This window comes from Olea europaea, chromosome 17, assembly GCF_002742605.1.
Source record: "Olea europaea var. sylvestris chromosome 17, O_europaea_v1, whole genome shotgun sequence".
Lineage (NCBI taxonomy): Eukaryota > Viridiplantae > Streptophyta > Magnoliopsida > Lamiales > Oleaceae > Olea > Olea europaea.
Window position 1 is genome coordinate 3,621,658 of NC_036253.1, and position 16,196 is coordinate 3,637,853.

General features: G+C 29.0%; 2 long non-coding RNA genes across 2 annotated transcripts; both read right to left on the reverse strand.

The window, feature by feature from the left end:
• Window positions 1-201: 201 nt before the first annotated feature.
• LOC111365773 lies at window positions 202-1,284 on the reverse strand. The gene is made up of 2 exons (XR_002697479.1): window positions 1,171-1,284; window positions 202-636 (listed from the first exon to the last, which is right to left on the reverse strand). It is a non-coding gene; the product is annotated as an uncharacterized LOC111365773 (long non-coding RNA).
• Window positions 1,285-6,070: 4,786 nt separating this feature from the next.
• On the reverse strand, window positions 6,071-7,182 carry LOC111365774. The gene is made up of 2 exons (XR_002697480.1): window positions 7,035-7,182; window positions 6,071-6,505 (listed from the first exon to the last, which is right to left on the reverse strand). It is a non-coding gene; the product is annotated as an uncharacterized LOC111365774 (long non-coding RNA).
• Between the last annotated feature and the right edge of the window lie 9,014 nt (window positions 7,183-16,196).

The following is a 16,196-nucleotide window of genomic DNA, read 5'->3' on the forward strand; positions in this document are numbered from 1 at the left end:
CGTTTTTATCCAAGGCGACTAATACATGCACATTCTTCCTATATGGATGACAAGGAGAATTTTACTTTGAATATTTGCTTATTCTAAAACCACGTCAAACCACTTCATATAAAATTTTATCCTCAATGAGTAAACACATTTATTTATTTAAATCTTGTCTTTAACACATCCGACCACTTTATATTTTGAACAAGAAACAGATTACAAGAAACTTAAAAATCTTCATTATTTAGGCAATACAAATACAACAAAGTAACACGAACTGATGGACACAACTGACACCACTTGCTGCAAGAGCTTACACAGGCAGCTTTTATTTAAACGAAAGCAATCGAGGATTGCAATATTATTGGAAACATAAACACACTACAAACTTGCATACAGGCACAAGGCTTGACCTCCAACAAGTACATAGAACTATGTAGTAACGGACGACGTATTATATAAGGTTCATTGATTAGCAATGACGGTAGTAGCAGTAGCAACCATAATGCTTGTTATGGTGATTTTTTAAACAAGCGCCATGGTAAGCTCCCTCGTGGTGAATACAATAATTGCTGCATTTATGAGGAGCACACAACCCATGCCATCCTTTGCTAAGTTTTGTGCAAGGTTTTGCTTCCCCGGTTTGCATCTCTGCATAAAAGTTGGATCGGGAAAGATAAATAGCATCAGCTAAACGATAAATTTACATCTATATTTTACTTTACTTTTAAGGACACTTCTTTTATGGTAGGCATTAATCTTACTCAATTGTATATATTCTCTAAGTTTCTTATCGTATAAAGAAAAAAGAAAAACAAGCCAAAATTCACTTGATACAACACATATATAGGAATGTTTTTTAGGTGAGAAAATGTCAAGAAAAACTATGATGTGACGTGCACTAGCTTTTGGGTGAGAGATGGAAAAAGGGTTCATTAAACTGTCTCGGGTTATTTTCTCATGATAATCATATGCATGGTCGATGGAAAAATAATGAATAAGGTGATGACATATCTTGTTCCATTCAACTAGATAGAATTAGACTTGATTAAACGTGAAAAAAAAATAGGGTAGTTCTTTCAACAAATCTTGTTCAGACCTATGTACTGAACATGACAATGTTTTCTGCAATGAAACCAGTAATGAAAAATTAACTATCCGCTCATGGAGTGCAAAACTACCTACCGTAGGCTGCAAAAATGAGGAAGCAGAAGAAGAGAGCAAGAAAAGTAGTCTTGTTGAGTTTAGCCATCTCTATGTACTCTTAATTTCTAGTGTTCGTGATAATATACAAGTGAGAAGATGTATTTATAGATAAACGAAGCAACTGCACAATTCAACATATTTTTTTAATCAAATCTGAATAATAAGTGATGAATAAATCAATCAAGATTGATATTTACGATTTCCTTATAATAATGTCTTTGAATGAGTTTGTGTACAAAAATAAATAAATAATTGATAATTTTATGATTCATATTTTTTTAACATGACATCTCAGCTTGAAAATGATTCAATTAATTAAATATAAATTAACGATAAGAATAAAACTACTTGTAGCTGATTGACAATCTAAAGTCTCATTAAACCTACAGTTTAAAATATCGATTCAATCAAACAAAATTCTATCCTCATGTCAAAATAGTCGAGTAACTCATTTTTGGATATGGTCCAATCAGCTGAAGATGCGGTATCAATTGTAAAAAATATTAGAGAAAATATTTATGCTCGCTATAAACCCATCATAATAATTTGTTCATATAATTTATTTTATTTACTTCTATATAAATTGATTTTTGAGATAGACTTGGAAAAAAAATCTTTTAGATATTTCCTTGTACTATAATAATTCGTAAACGTACATGTGGGTACCATGAACAAGTCATGAAAGTGATCATACATGGAATAACATATAATAATGTTGACCATGAAAGTACCAAATTAAAAGTTTGAATAGATCATAGGTTCCCACTATGAATTCATGGACTTCCTCAAACATGTTGATGATCATATTTATTTGTATATTCAATTTGCATAAAGTATTACAAGGAATTTAATATTTACAAAAGTTGTATATATAATATTGAATGAAGTAGAAGACGAGGTTATTTGCCATTGGGTATTCAAAGTTTTCAACGGATGTCCAAACGATATTTGATTTGAAAACATATAATCACTATCAAGGCGATCTTCTTAATATTTTAAGATTCTACACCAAGGCTTAACATAATATTACCAAAAAAAAAAAAAAAAATACTGAACGTAACAACTCAGTCCATTAAAAAGTTTAAATAAGGAATGGCCAATAAAAAGAGAAAATAAGCGCGCGATCATGACACCCTATTCAAACCGAAAGAAGTAGGTGATCAACTTATGAAAAATTAGTTGGAAGAACTTATTGTATACTTCTAGGGAAACCTAAGGGAAAATTTTGGATTTGCATAGAGAAAAAATCATTAGATTTTGTCTCTATGGACTAGAGAGAAAATGGGATTGGCATGTACATGAAACCTAATGTTCTCTCTAGCTGTAACGAAAGGAGTTTACCGATCAAAGTGTAATTTTTGCGTGTTATGCGTCCTTGACAATCACACAATATTACAGGATCAAATTTGAAGAAAATAAAAGGTGAAGGATCAAAGTTATGAGTTTGGGAATATGGAGGATCAATCTCAAAGCAATTGGAAGTGATAGAACCTAACTTGAACGATTTAAAGATGGAAGGACCGAAGGTGAACCTGAGCTAAGGGGCCACTTTGTTTTTGGTTTTCCACTCGTGCGAAATTGTTCCAAAGGTGGCTTTTTCAGTTTCACGGGTGCAAAACTCTACTCTTTGATGTTTTTTATGCTATTGAAAAATCTCAAGACATTGTACAATGATCCGAACACTTTGTCAAGCTTTTCCACTCTTTCTATGCCTCTTCCTTGCATCGATTTCTTCGCTAAGGTAGCTTATTTCTTCTACTGAACCAGAGACTTTCTTTGTGAACAAGAGCCCTTTCATCTTCCTCTTGCATGTAGCACTCCACCTTGATTGTTTCGAGCCTTTTTTCTCCATCCAATGAGAAGTTATGGATTCCATTAAATATGTGATTAAAATTAATTGTTGACTTTAACTTTGATAAAAATCTAAACTTTAATTTCCTTCAAACATGTATTTATAAACATGAAAGACAAAAGCAACGGATCTCATTAAGAAAAAAAAATTATTGCAGAAATTCAATTATTTTGGGTACATATTACCATTATTGGACCGTGCCTTTGGATTTTCCATTGGTGAAGCCACAAAATCCATTTCTATTAACAAGCACAAGCTAAAATATTTCAACGAACAATTGTTATTTTAAGGTAGTTGAATGTTACCTACAAAAAAATGTAGGTAATTTACCAACGGGTTTGCTACAACTAGGTGTACATAATGTCCAACACCCGCGAATGATGAAATGCTATTTGGACATTATGCATACCAGTGTATAAATCATTATGTATAAGTAGAATAATTCTTTACCGATAGTATATTTTCATCACAGGCCTATTCGTGAATTCAGCTACCAATTTTCAGTGTGTGGAGTCAATCAACAAATCAATCATACATCACCTACGACAGAATATCCAAATGTAACCAAGCATTACCTACGGGAAAAATTTATGGATGTCTCTGTCCATCATCAATTATCATTCTGTTGGTGATGGCCATAACTCGTGGAGACTTTCACTAGTGGATAATTCATAGGTGAAGAGTTTTACATTTTAAGAAAAATGAAAAATTATTGAAATTTTATTAAATACATTCTAATAGCTCAAATATCAAAAAAATAGTTGTCAAATAGAGGCTAAATGTGTCTATGATGCTTTATTTGCCTGAGTTTCATATTAACCATGGCTAATCAAAATCAAGTTTTTATGATGGTTCCAGCTCTGTCCAAATCTATATATGGGTGTCCAATGATGTTATTATTACCTATAATTATGCATTTTAAATAGATTTCATACATTTTGGAGGTGATATTGTTAGTTTTTGATGCCTAATAAATTCAGATGATGATTTAAAATGATGTCGGATAATTATATCGATATCATAGCACGTGGCTCGACCTGGAAACAACCAATACACTTTGAGGATGGCACAAGTTGTGATTAGTATTTGGCTTTGGTTAGGTGATGATGTTGGTTAAACAAAACCTAAGCATTGAGGTTTTCATGAACAAATAAATACTATTTTCATTCTATTGAATGTTTGTCAAGTCCAACTTGCAAATTTGTACTTTCATATTATCTTTCTCAATTCACAACCTTTCAAATCAATACATGATGAGTGCTCCATACTCATTATATTTGTATCACTTAATTTGTTATTTTGCTACCCTTGAGAGTGTTTAAAAGCAATTTAATAAGTATTTTGATATTGTGATGTAGGTTGATGAAATTGAAAGAAATAAACAAAAGTTAGCGAAATTGGAGAAAAATGCCAAATTGTAAGAGACCCAAAGTTCGGGGACTAAAGTGCAAATATTCAAAAATTGTGTCGAACCTCACGATGAAGATTCAAGAGTATTAGGAGTCGATTGGATGAAGAAAGATGTCAAAGAGATCAAATTTAGGCAAAATATAATAACAAATCAATTTCCTACTAAAAAGTTATGTTCCTTAATATCAGTCTTACATTGAGATCCATTTTTGACATAACAAATGATCGAATTGGAGAATGATGTCTGTGGGTTAGCTTTTCAGGGCATCTTGAATCACTTCAATCGGACATCCGACGAAGAAGTTATGGCAAAAATACCAAAGGAAGCGAAAATTGCATTTTCCATGCGAAGTGGGCACCATGGTGTCCAGTGCCCACGATGATGAAAACAGTAATGAACTCGGCACCAAAAAATGGGGGTTTTTTAATATCTTTTTGGAATCTTTTTTTGGCCCAACTTAACCTTAATTCGTCCAAGAACTTCAAGACACTATAAATACCATTTAAAAGACCTATTTTCTAAAAGAATTGGAGGGGACAAGATTGAAGAATTCAACCACACAATTTGAAAGAGGCAAAAATTGAATACACCAAAAGGAAGGAGGAACAATATCAAGGAACAAGATTGAAGATCTACCCAAAAGACTAGTTTTTTCTATCATTTACCTTATGTTGTTTATTATAATTTGTATGATTTTCATTTATTACATCATGAACTAAACAAATTATCTACGGGTTTGATGTAGTCGAATCGAGATTATGGTTAGATGATTTTATAATAATTTCTTTGATTTTTCCGCATATATTTAATTGTGTCATGCTTTTAATGCTTTAAATTACTTGATCAATAATTGAATGAATAGATGCTAGTCAATTTCGGCACTCAAGAGAGGGGAATTTAGGCGTGATCATAAGATTGATACAACAAAGGTTTTATGGGTTTCGAAAGAAAGTATAAAGTCTGTGAAACTTACTCCATAAAAGAATAAGGACTTTTATAAATTCTTGATTTTCAATTCGGAATAGAGATATTGGAATTGGAATCTAGGATTATTTTCTATCCGGTCCTCGAGAGAGGGAGAGGAATATATTAGGATTCTTACTTTTAAATATGGGAAAAATAACTGGAATAATTGGAAATCGTTGAACCGTAATTGAGAGTAAGGTGAAATCAATCCCTAGGCCTTTTCATATTGATAACTTGCATTTATCAACTTTGTCACAACGAATCACATTACATTAGTTTAACACAATCATCCGTTCATCTGAATAAAGTAGGAATTACACAATTATAATACTTAGTAAAAATTAAATTATAATCCCTATGGGTTCGACATCCTAACTCCTTTACTATATTACAAAACTTGACATCATAAACTTATGGTATAATCACATTAAATAAATCACGTGGCAATACACATTTAAGTTAGATGTTGCTAAATCATATCATCTAAAATCTTAAGTTGTTAATACAAGCATACTCTTCATAGATGGATGACAACGAGAATTTTACTCTGCACATTTACTTACTCTAATGCCACATCGAACCATCTCATATAAAATCTTATGCTCATCTTTAACACATTGGACCACTTTATATTTGATCAAGAAACAGACTACAAGAAACTTAACAATCTTCATTATTAAGGTAATACAAATACAACAAAGTAACAAGAACTGATAGATACAACTTGCTGCAAGAGCTCACACAGGGAGCTTTTATTTTTTAAAACGAAAGCACTCGAGGATTGCAATATTATTGGAAACATAAACACAGTACAAACTTGCAGACAGGCACAAGGCGTGACCTCCAACAAGTACATAGAACTATGTAATAACAGACGACATTACTATATATAAGTTTCATTGATTAGCAATGACGGTAGTAGCAGTAGCAACCAAAATGCTTATTCTGGTGATTTTTCAGACAAGCACCATGGTAAGCCCCCTCGTGGTGAATACAGTAACTACTGCATTTATGAGGAGCACACAACCCATGCCATTCTTTGCTAAGTTTTCTGCAAGGTTTTTTTGCCTCCCCCGTTTGCATCTCTGCATAAAAATTGGATTGGGAAAGATAAATAGTATCAATTATTCGACAAATTTACATCTATATATTACTTTAGTTTTAAGAACACTTCTTTTATGGTAGGCATTTATCTTACTCAATTGTATATGTTCTGTAAGTTTCTTATCATATTAAGAAAAAAGAAAAACAAGCCAAAATTCACTTGATACAACACATATATAGGAATGTTTTTTTGGTGAGAAAATGTCAAGAAAAACTATGATGTGACGTGCACTAGCTTGTGGCTGAGAGATGGAAAAAGGGTTCTTTAAACTGTCTTGGGTTATTTTCTTATGATAATCATATGCATGGTGAATGGAAAAATAATGAATACGGTGATGACATATCTTGTTACATTCAACTAGAAAGAATTAGACTTGATTAAATTCGGAAAAAATATAGTTCTTTCAACAAATCGCATTCAGTCCTATGTACTGAACATCACAATGTTTTCCACAATGAAACCATTAATGAAAAACTAACTCTCTGCTCATGGAGTGAAAAACTACCTACCATAGGCTGCAAAAATGAGGAAGCAGAAGAAGAGAGCAAGAAAAGTAGTCTTGTTGAGTTTAGCCATCTCTATGTACTCTTAATTTCTAGTGTTTGTGTTAATATACGAGTGAGAAGATGTATTTTAGACAAACGAAGCAACTGCACAATTCACCATTTTTTTTAATCGAATGTGAATAATAAGTGATGACTGAATCAATCATGACTAAGTATTTATGATTGCTTTATAATAATGTCTTTGAATGACTTTATGTACCAAAAAAAAAAATAATAATAATAATAATAAAATAAAAAAAATTGGAAAAAACTTTATATCTCAGCTTGAGAATGATTCAGTTAATTAAATATAAATATATGATAAGAATAAAAAAACTTGTAGTTGGTTGACAATCTCAAAGTCTTCACCAGACCTGCAGTTAAAAATATCCAATTAAATAAAACGAAATTCTATACTCATGCCAAAATTGGTAGAGTACCTCATTTTTGGATATAATCCAATCAGCCAAAGATGCGGTATTAATTAAAAATATATATATATATATATTAGAGTAAATATTTAGAACACGCTATATAAACCCATTATAATAATTTGTTCATATAATTTTTTTATTTGCTAATTCGATATAAATTGATTTTTGAAATTGGAGTGGAAAAATTCTTTGAGATACTTCCTAGTATTAAAATAATTAGTAAATGCAATGTATATAGAAGGAAAAATGCAATGCACATGAAGAGGTGACGTTAGACTTTTCGATCTTCTAATCATGGTTTGAATGATAAATCCCCTATAATATACATGAAAAGCACGTCAATTTTAAGTTATCTTTTCATTCTGAAGGATAGGATGAAAGAAATTTTCGTTTATTCTACATTTTTTTTTTTCAAATTTGGTAGGAGTACTCAAGAGAAAAGTGTATGAATAAACATACACAAAAGTGTCAAGAACAAGTCATGAAAGTGATTATACATGGAATAACAAATAATAACGTTGACTGTGAAAATACCAAATTGATAGTTTGAATAGATCATAGTTTCCCACTATGAATTCATGGACTTCGTTGTACCATGTTGATCACATTGACTTTTATATTCATTTTGCAGAAAGTATTATGAGAAATTTAATGTTTATGAAGGTTGTATGATCTTGATTCAAGTAGAAGATGAGGTTATTTGCCGTTGGATATTCAAAGTTTTTAACAAATAATCAAACTTTTGATTTGATATTTGATTTGGAACATATAACCTTTGTCAAGGCGATCTTATTAATAAGATCGATATTTTTAAGATCATTCAACAGCAAGGCATAACTAAGGATTACAATTAAGAAAAACATGAACATAGCGATCCAATCCATTTAAACGTTTAAATGAGTCACTATATGTTACAAGTAAATTCCAAGTTGCTTAAATATAAAATAAACAATCAATATATAAGGATTGATGATACTTTGGGTTAATAGTTTAAGATGGAATTCCAGTATTCTGGATGTGCAACAATTCAAACTAAACTAAAATTCTGATCCTTGAGAGTGTTTGGATGGCTATTTTCGTCCACTCACTTCTGGGGAACAGCCAATAAAAAGAGAAAATGAGTGCACGATCATGACACCCCTCACAAAGAAGTAGGAAACCTACACTCACCTCCCCCATCCTTTAATTAGGGGAAGGAAAATTTTGGATTTGAGTAGTGATAAAATCATTAGATTTTGTCTCTGTGGACCAAGGAAAAAAGGGACACGATGTTTAGATGAAACTTAAAGTGCTCACTAGCCATAACGAAAGGAGTTAATTGATCAAAGTATATTTTTTTGCATGTTATGCATGCTTGACAATCACACAATTTTAGAGGATCAAATTTGAAGAAATAAAAGTTGAAGGACCAAAGCGATGAGTTCAGGAAGATAGACGATCAATCTCAAAGCAATTGGAAGTGATAGGACCTAACTTGCATGATTTGAAGATGGAAGGACCAAAAGTGAACCTGAGCTAAGGGGGCTCCTATGATTTTGGTTTTCCACTCGTGTGAAATTGTTCCGAAGTTGGTTTTTTCAGTTGTCACGGGTATGAAACTCTACTCTTTGATGTTTTGTACTTTTGTGAAAAATCTCAAGATATTGTACAATGATCTGAACAGTTTGTCAAGACAATGAATTGCACGTATGTTTCTATAGATAAAATGTACTTGGACAACAAAGAAATCAGCATAATTAAAGAGAAGAACTTTTAGGCGATCAAGAAATGAATGAATACGAACAGAGATCAAACACAATAAGTACAAGAAATGAATCCACAAGGATATACAAATCCTAAATATTTATCTTCAACTTCAAACAAAAATCATTGAAGTCATAGAGAAAAAAATAACACATTCAAACCCTTACTATTCATCATCAATCAATAAAAAAACAAATAATAGATTGAAATTGTAAATTTTCAACCAAAAAATGGAGAAAAAAAACCTTCAAAGCCTAATTTTCAGCTCAAGTATAGAAAATTAAAAAGCATTTTCGAATTACCAACACTTCAAAAACAAGAAAATGCCTTCGAAGACTAAATGTTGAGGTCACCGACAAAAAAATTAGCAAAGACAATAAGTATAAAAAAAATAAAGCCACAGGGACATCAAAATCCTAAACATTCAGCTTTAACTTCAAATGGAAACAACATAGCTCACAGAGAACAAAATAACACATTCAAACACTTACTCTTCATTGTCAACTAATAACTAACCAAATAACAAATTAGAATAATAAATCTTCAACAAAGAGAAAAGAAAAACCTTCAAAACCTAAATTTTCAGCTCAAATATAGAAGACTAAAAATAATTTTTGAACTTTCAACACTTTAACAACAAGAAAACAGATTCGAAGAGTAAATCTTGAGGTTACCAACAACAAAAATAACATCTTAAAAAATAAATTTCAAAACAAAGACAATAAGCGTAAAAATATAAAAATATAAAAAAAAATTGAAGAAGAAGAAGACAAAATGACACTGAAATCCTAAACCTTCAGATCTAACCTAGAACGAAAATAACACAAAATTACAAATAACACATTAAAACCCTAGATATCCAGTCAACTAATAGAAAACCAAAATAAATCTAAACAATAAATAAAAAAACAAAGAAGAATAGTTTGGAAGCATATAAACCATCATTTAAAAAAATAATACAAAAAAAGAACTATAAAAGGAAACAAACTTACCCGTTGGGAAAAATCACCTTCAAATATTGAAGTCCTAAATACCAAGGAAAAAATTGCAAATAAACAAAACAAATTAGTTTATACACAAAATAGGAATGCACAGAAAAAGAAAATATAGAAGACCAAAAATAAATTTTGAACTTTCCACACTTTAATAGTAAGAAGACACATTCGAAGAGTAAATCTTGAGGTTACCAACAACAAAAACAACATCTTTAACATGTAAATTTCAAAACAAAGATAATAAGCGTAAAAATAAAAAAATAAAAAAAATGAAGAAGAAGAAGACAAAAGGACACTGAAATCCTAAATCTTCAAATCTAACCTAGAAAGAAAATAACAAAAAATTACAAACAACAAATAACACTTTGAAACCCTAGATATTCAGTTAACCAATAGAAAACCAAAATAAATCTAAACAATAAATAAAAAGACAATAAAGAACAGTTTGGAAGCACATAAGCCATCATTTAAAAAAATAATACAAACAAAGAACTAAAAAAGGAAACAAACTTACCCGTTGGGAAAAATCAAAATCAAATATTGAAGTCCTAAATACCAAGGAAAAAATTGAAAATAAATAAAACAAATTAGTTTATACACAAAATAGGAATACACTATAAATGAAAATATAGAAGACGAAAAATAAATTTTGAACTTTCAACACTTTAATAGTAAGAAAACACATTCGAAGAGAAATCTTGAGGGTACCAACAACAAAAATAACATCCTTAAAATGTAAATTTCAAAACAAATACAATAAGCGTAAAAATAAAAAAATATAAAAAAATTTTGAAGAAGAAGAAGACAAAATGACACTTAAATCCTAAATCTTCAGATCTAACTTAGAACGAAAATAACACAAAATTACAAACAACAAATAACACTTTGAAACCCTAGATATCCGGTCAACCAATAGAAAATCAAAATAAATCTAAACATTAAAAAAAAAATATTTTGAAAGCACATAAACCATCATTTAAAAAAATAATACAAACAAAGAACTATAAAATGAAAAAAGGATACAAACTTTCCTGCAGGGAAAAATCAACTTCAAATATAGAAGTCCTAAATACCAAAGAAAAAATTGAAAATAAATAAAACAAATTAGTTTATACACAAAATAGGAATACACAAAAAAATAAAATAGAGAAGACCAAAAATAATTTTTGAACTTTCAACACTTTAACAGTTAGAAAACACATTCGAAGAGTAAATCTTGAGGTTACCAACAACAAAAATAACATCTTTAAAATGTAAATTTTAAAACACGGAAAATAAGTGTCAAAATAAAAATATATAAAAAAAAATTGAAGAAGAAGAAGACAAAAGGACATTGAAATCCTAAATCTTTAGGTCAAACTAGAAAGAAAATAACACAATATTACAAACAACAAATAACACTTTGAAACCCTAGATATCAAGTCAACCAATAGAAAGCCAAAATAAATCTAAACAATAAATAAAAAAATCAAAGAAGAACAGTTTGGAATCACATAAACCATCATTTAAAAAAAAAATACAAACAAAGAACAATAAAAGGAAAAAAGGAAACAAACTTACTCGTTGGGAAAAATCAACTTCAAATATTGAAGTCCTAAATACCAAGGAAAAAATTGAAAATAAATAAAACAAATTAGTTTTTACACAAAATAGGAATACACAGAAAAAGAAAATATAGAAGACCAAAAATAAATTTTGAACTTTCAACATTTTAACAGTATGAAAACACATTCGAAGAGTAAATCTTGAGGTTACCAACATAAAAAATAACATCTATAAAATGTAAATCTTAAAACAAAGACAATAAGCATAAAAATAAAAAAAATATTAAAAAAATTGAAGAAGAAGAGGACAAAAGGACACTAAAATCCTAAATCTTCAGATCTAACCTAGAAAGAAAATAACAAAAAATTACAAATAACAAATAACACTTCGAAACCCTAGATATCCAGTCAACCAATAGAAAACCAAAATAAATCTAAACAATAAATAAAAAAAAACAAATAAGAGCAGTTCAGAAGCACATAAACCATCATTTAAAAAAATAATACAAACAAAGAGTAATAAAAGAAAACAAACTTACCCATTGGAAAAAATCAGCTTCAAATATTGAAGTCCTAAATACCAAGGAAAAAATTGAAAATAAATAAAACAAATTATCTGACACACAAAATAGGAATAAACAGAAAAAGAAAATATAGAACACCAAAAATAATTTTTGAACTTTCAACACTTTAACAGTAAGAAAACACAATCGAAAAGTAAATCTTGCGGTTACCAACAACAAAAATAACATCTTTAAAAAGTAAATTTCAAAACAAAGACAATAAGCGTAAAAATAAAAATAAAAAATTGAAGAAGAAAAAAGGACACTAAAATCCTAAATCTTCAGATCTAACCGAGAACGAAAATAACACAAAATTACAAACAACAAATAAAACATTGAAACCCTAGATATTCATTCAACTAATAGAAAACAAAAATAAATCTAAACAATAAAAAAAAAAAGAAGAACAGTTTGGAAGAAAATAAACCATCATTTAAAAAAAATAATACAAACAAAGAACAATAAAAGGAAAAAAAGGAAACAAACTTACTCGTTGGGAAAAATCATATTTAAATATTGAAGTCCTGAATACCAAGGAAAAAATTGAAAAGAAGTAAAATAAATTAGTTTATATACAAAATAGGAATACACAGAAAAAGAAAATATAGAAGGTCAAAAATAATTTTTGAACTCTCAACACTTTAACAGTAAGCAAACACATTCAAAGAGTAAATCTTGAGGTTACCAACAACAAAAATAACATCTTTAAAAAGTAAATTTCGAAACAAAGACAATGAGAGTAAAAAATAAAATAACAAATTGAAGAAAAAGTAGACAAAAGGACACTAAAATCCTAAATTTTCAGATCTAACCTAGAACGAAAATAACACAATTACAAACAATAGATAACACATTGAAACCCTAGATATCCGTTCAACTAATAAAAAACCAAAATAAATCTAAAAAATAAATTTAAAAAAACGAAAGAAGAGCAGCTTGGAGGCACATAAACCATCATTTAAAAAAATAATACAGACAAAGAACTAAAAAAAGAAAAAAGGAAACTAACTTACCCGTTGGGAAAAATCAACTTTAAATATTGAAGCCCTAAATACCAAGGAAAAATTTGAAAATAGATAAAACAAATTAGTAGATACACAAAATAGGAATACATAAGAAAAGAAAATATAGAAAATCAAAAATAATTTTTGAACTTTCAACACTTTAACAGTAAGAAAATACATTCGAAGAATAAATCTTGAGGTTACCAACAACAAAAATAACATCTTTAAAAAGTAAATTTCAAAACAAAGACAATAAGCGTAAAAATAAAAAATTGAAGAAGAAAAAAGGACATTGAAATCCTAAATCTTCAGATCTAACCGAGAACGAAAATAACACAAAATTACAAACAACAAATAAAACATTGAAACCCTAGATATTCATTCAGCTAATAGAAAACAAAAATAAATCTAAACAATAAATAAAAAAACAAAGAAGAACAGTTTGGAAGCAAATGAACCATCATTTAAAAAAATAATACAAGCAAATAACTAAAAAGGAAAGAAGGAAACAAACTTACTCGTTGGGAAAAATCAGTTTCAAATAATAAACTCCTAAATACCAAGGAAAATTTTGAAAATAAATAAAACAAATTAGTTTATTCACAAAATAGGAATACACAGAAAAAGAAAATATGGAAGACCAAAAATAATTTTTTAACTTTCAACACTTTAATGGTAAGAAAACACATTCGAAGAATAAATTTTGAGGTTACCAACAACAAAAATAACATCTTTAAGAAGTAAATTTCAAAACAAAGACAATGAGCGTTAAAAAAAAAATTGAAAAAGAAGAAGACAAAAGCACACTGAAATCCTAAATCTTCAAATCTAACCTAAAACAAAAATAACACAAAATTACAAGCAACAAATAACAAATAACACATTGAAACCCTAGATATCCAGTCACCTAATAGAAAACCCAAATACATCTAAACAATAAATTAAAAAACAAAGAAGAACAGCTTGGAAGCACATAAACCATCATTTAAAAAAATAGTACAAACAAATAACTAAAAAAGGAAACAAACTTAGCCGTTGGGAAAAATCAATTTCAAACATTGAAGTCCTAAATACCAAGGAAAAAATTGAAAATAAATAAAACAAATTAGTTAATACGCAAAATAGGAATACACAGAAAAAGAAAATATGTAAGACCAAAACTAATTTTTAAACATTCAACACTTTAGAGTAAGAAAACACATTCGATGAGTAAATTTTGAGGTTACCAAAAACAAAAATAACATCTTTAAAAAGTAAATTTCAAAACAAAGACAATAAGCGTAAAAAAAAATAAAAAGTAAAAAAATTGAAAAAGAAGAAGACAAAAGGATACTGAAATCCTAAATCTTCAGATCTAACCTAGAACGAAAATAACAAAAAATTACGAACAACAAATAATACATTGAAACCCTAGATATCCAGTCAACTAATAAAAAGCCAAAATAAATAAATAAAAAGAAAGAACAGTTTGGAAGCACATAAACCATCATTTAAAATAAATAATACAAACAAAGATCTAAAAAAAAGAAAACAAACTTACCCCATTTGGAAAAATCTGCTTCAAGTATTGAAGTCCTAAATATCAAGGAAGAAATTGAAAATAAATAAAACAAATTAGTTTATACACAAAATAGGAATATGTAGAAAAAGAAAATATAGAAAACCAAAAATAATTTTTGAACTTCTAACACTTTAACAGTAAGAAAACATATTCGAAAAGTAAATCTTGAGGTTACCAACAACAAAAATAACATCTTTAAAAAGTAAATTTCAAAACAAAGACAATAAGCATTAAAATTAATAAAAAGAATATTAAAAATTGAAGAAGAAGAAGACAATAGGACACTGAAATCCTAAATCTTCAGATCTCACCTAAAACGAAAGTAACATAAAATTACAAGCAACAAATAACACATTGAAACCCCAGATATCCATTCAACTAATAGAAAATCAAAATAAATCTAAACAATAAATAAAAAAACAAAGAAGAACAATTTGAAAGCACATAAACCATCATTTAAAAAAATAATACGGACAAAGAACTAAAAAAGGAAACAAACTTACCCGTTGGGAAAAATCAATTTCTAATATTGAACAAAGAAAAAATTGAAAATAAATAAAACAAATTAGTTTATACACAAAATAGGAATACACAGAAAAGAAAATATAGAAGACCAAAAATAATTTTTGAACTTTCAACACTTTAACAGTAAGAAAACACATTCGAAGAGCAAATCTCGAGGTTACTAACAACAAAAATAACATCTTTAAAAAGTAAATTTCAAAACAAAAACAATAACCTTAAAAAAAATGAAGAAGAAGAAGAAGACAAAAGACATTGAAATCTTAAATCTTCAGATCTAACCTAGAACGAAAATAATACAAAATTGCAAACAACAAATAACACATTGAAACCCTAGATATCTAGTCAACTAATAGAAAACCAAAATAGATTTAAACAGTAAATAAATAAATAAAAGAATATTGGCTAAGGTCGTCGACCATTATAATCAAGCCCAGCATGTGCGGGACGAATAACATTTACCCATGCTATCAACAACTAAACAAGGAAGACAGGGCTAGAAAAATCAAGTTAAAAGAACAATGCATTCAACATTAATAATCACCAATAACATAGCATTCATACAAAGAGCATGTGATGTGCTCTTGCCCGCTCCCCGGACAAGTAGGGAATGATCCGTAGAAAAAAAAAAAAAGGCGACACAAAAAAGATGGAAACTAACAAAAGGTACTACTACTAAGTACTACTACTATGCCATGCTTCAACTCGAAGGAGAAGCACTACCACTATCCCTGTGACGAATGACCAACTGACCTGGATG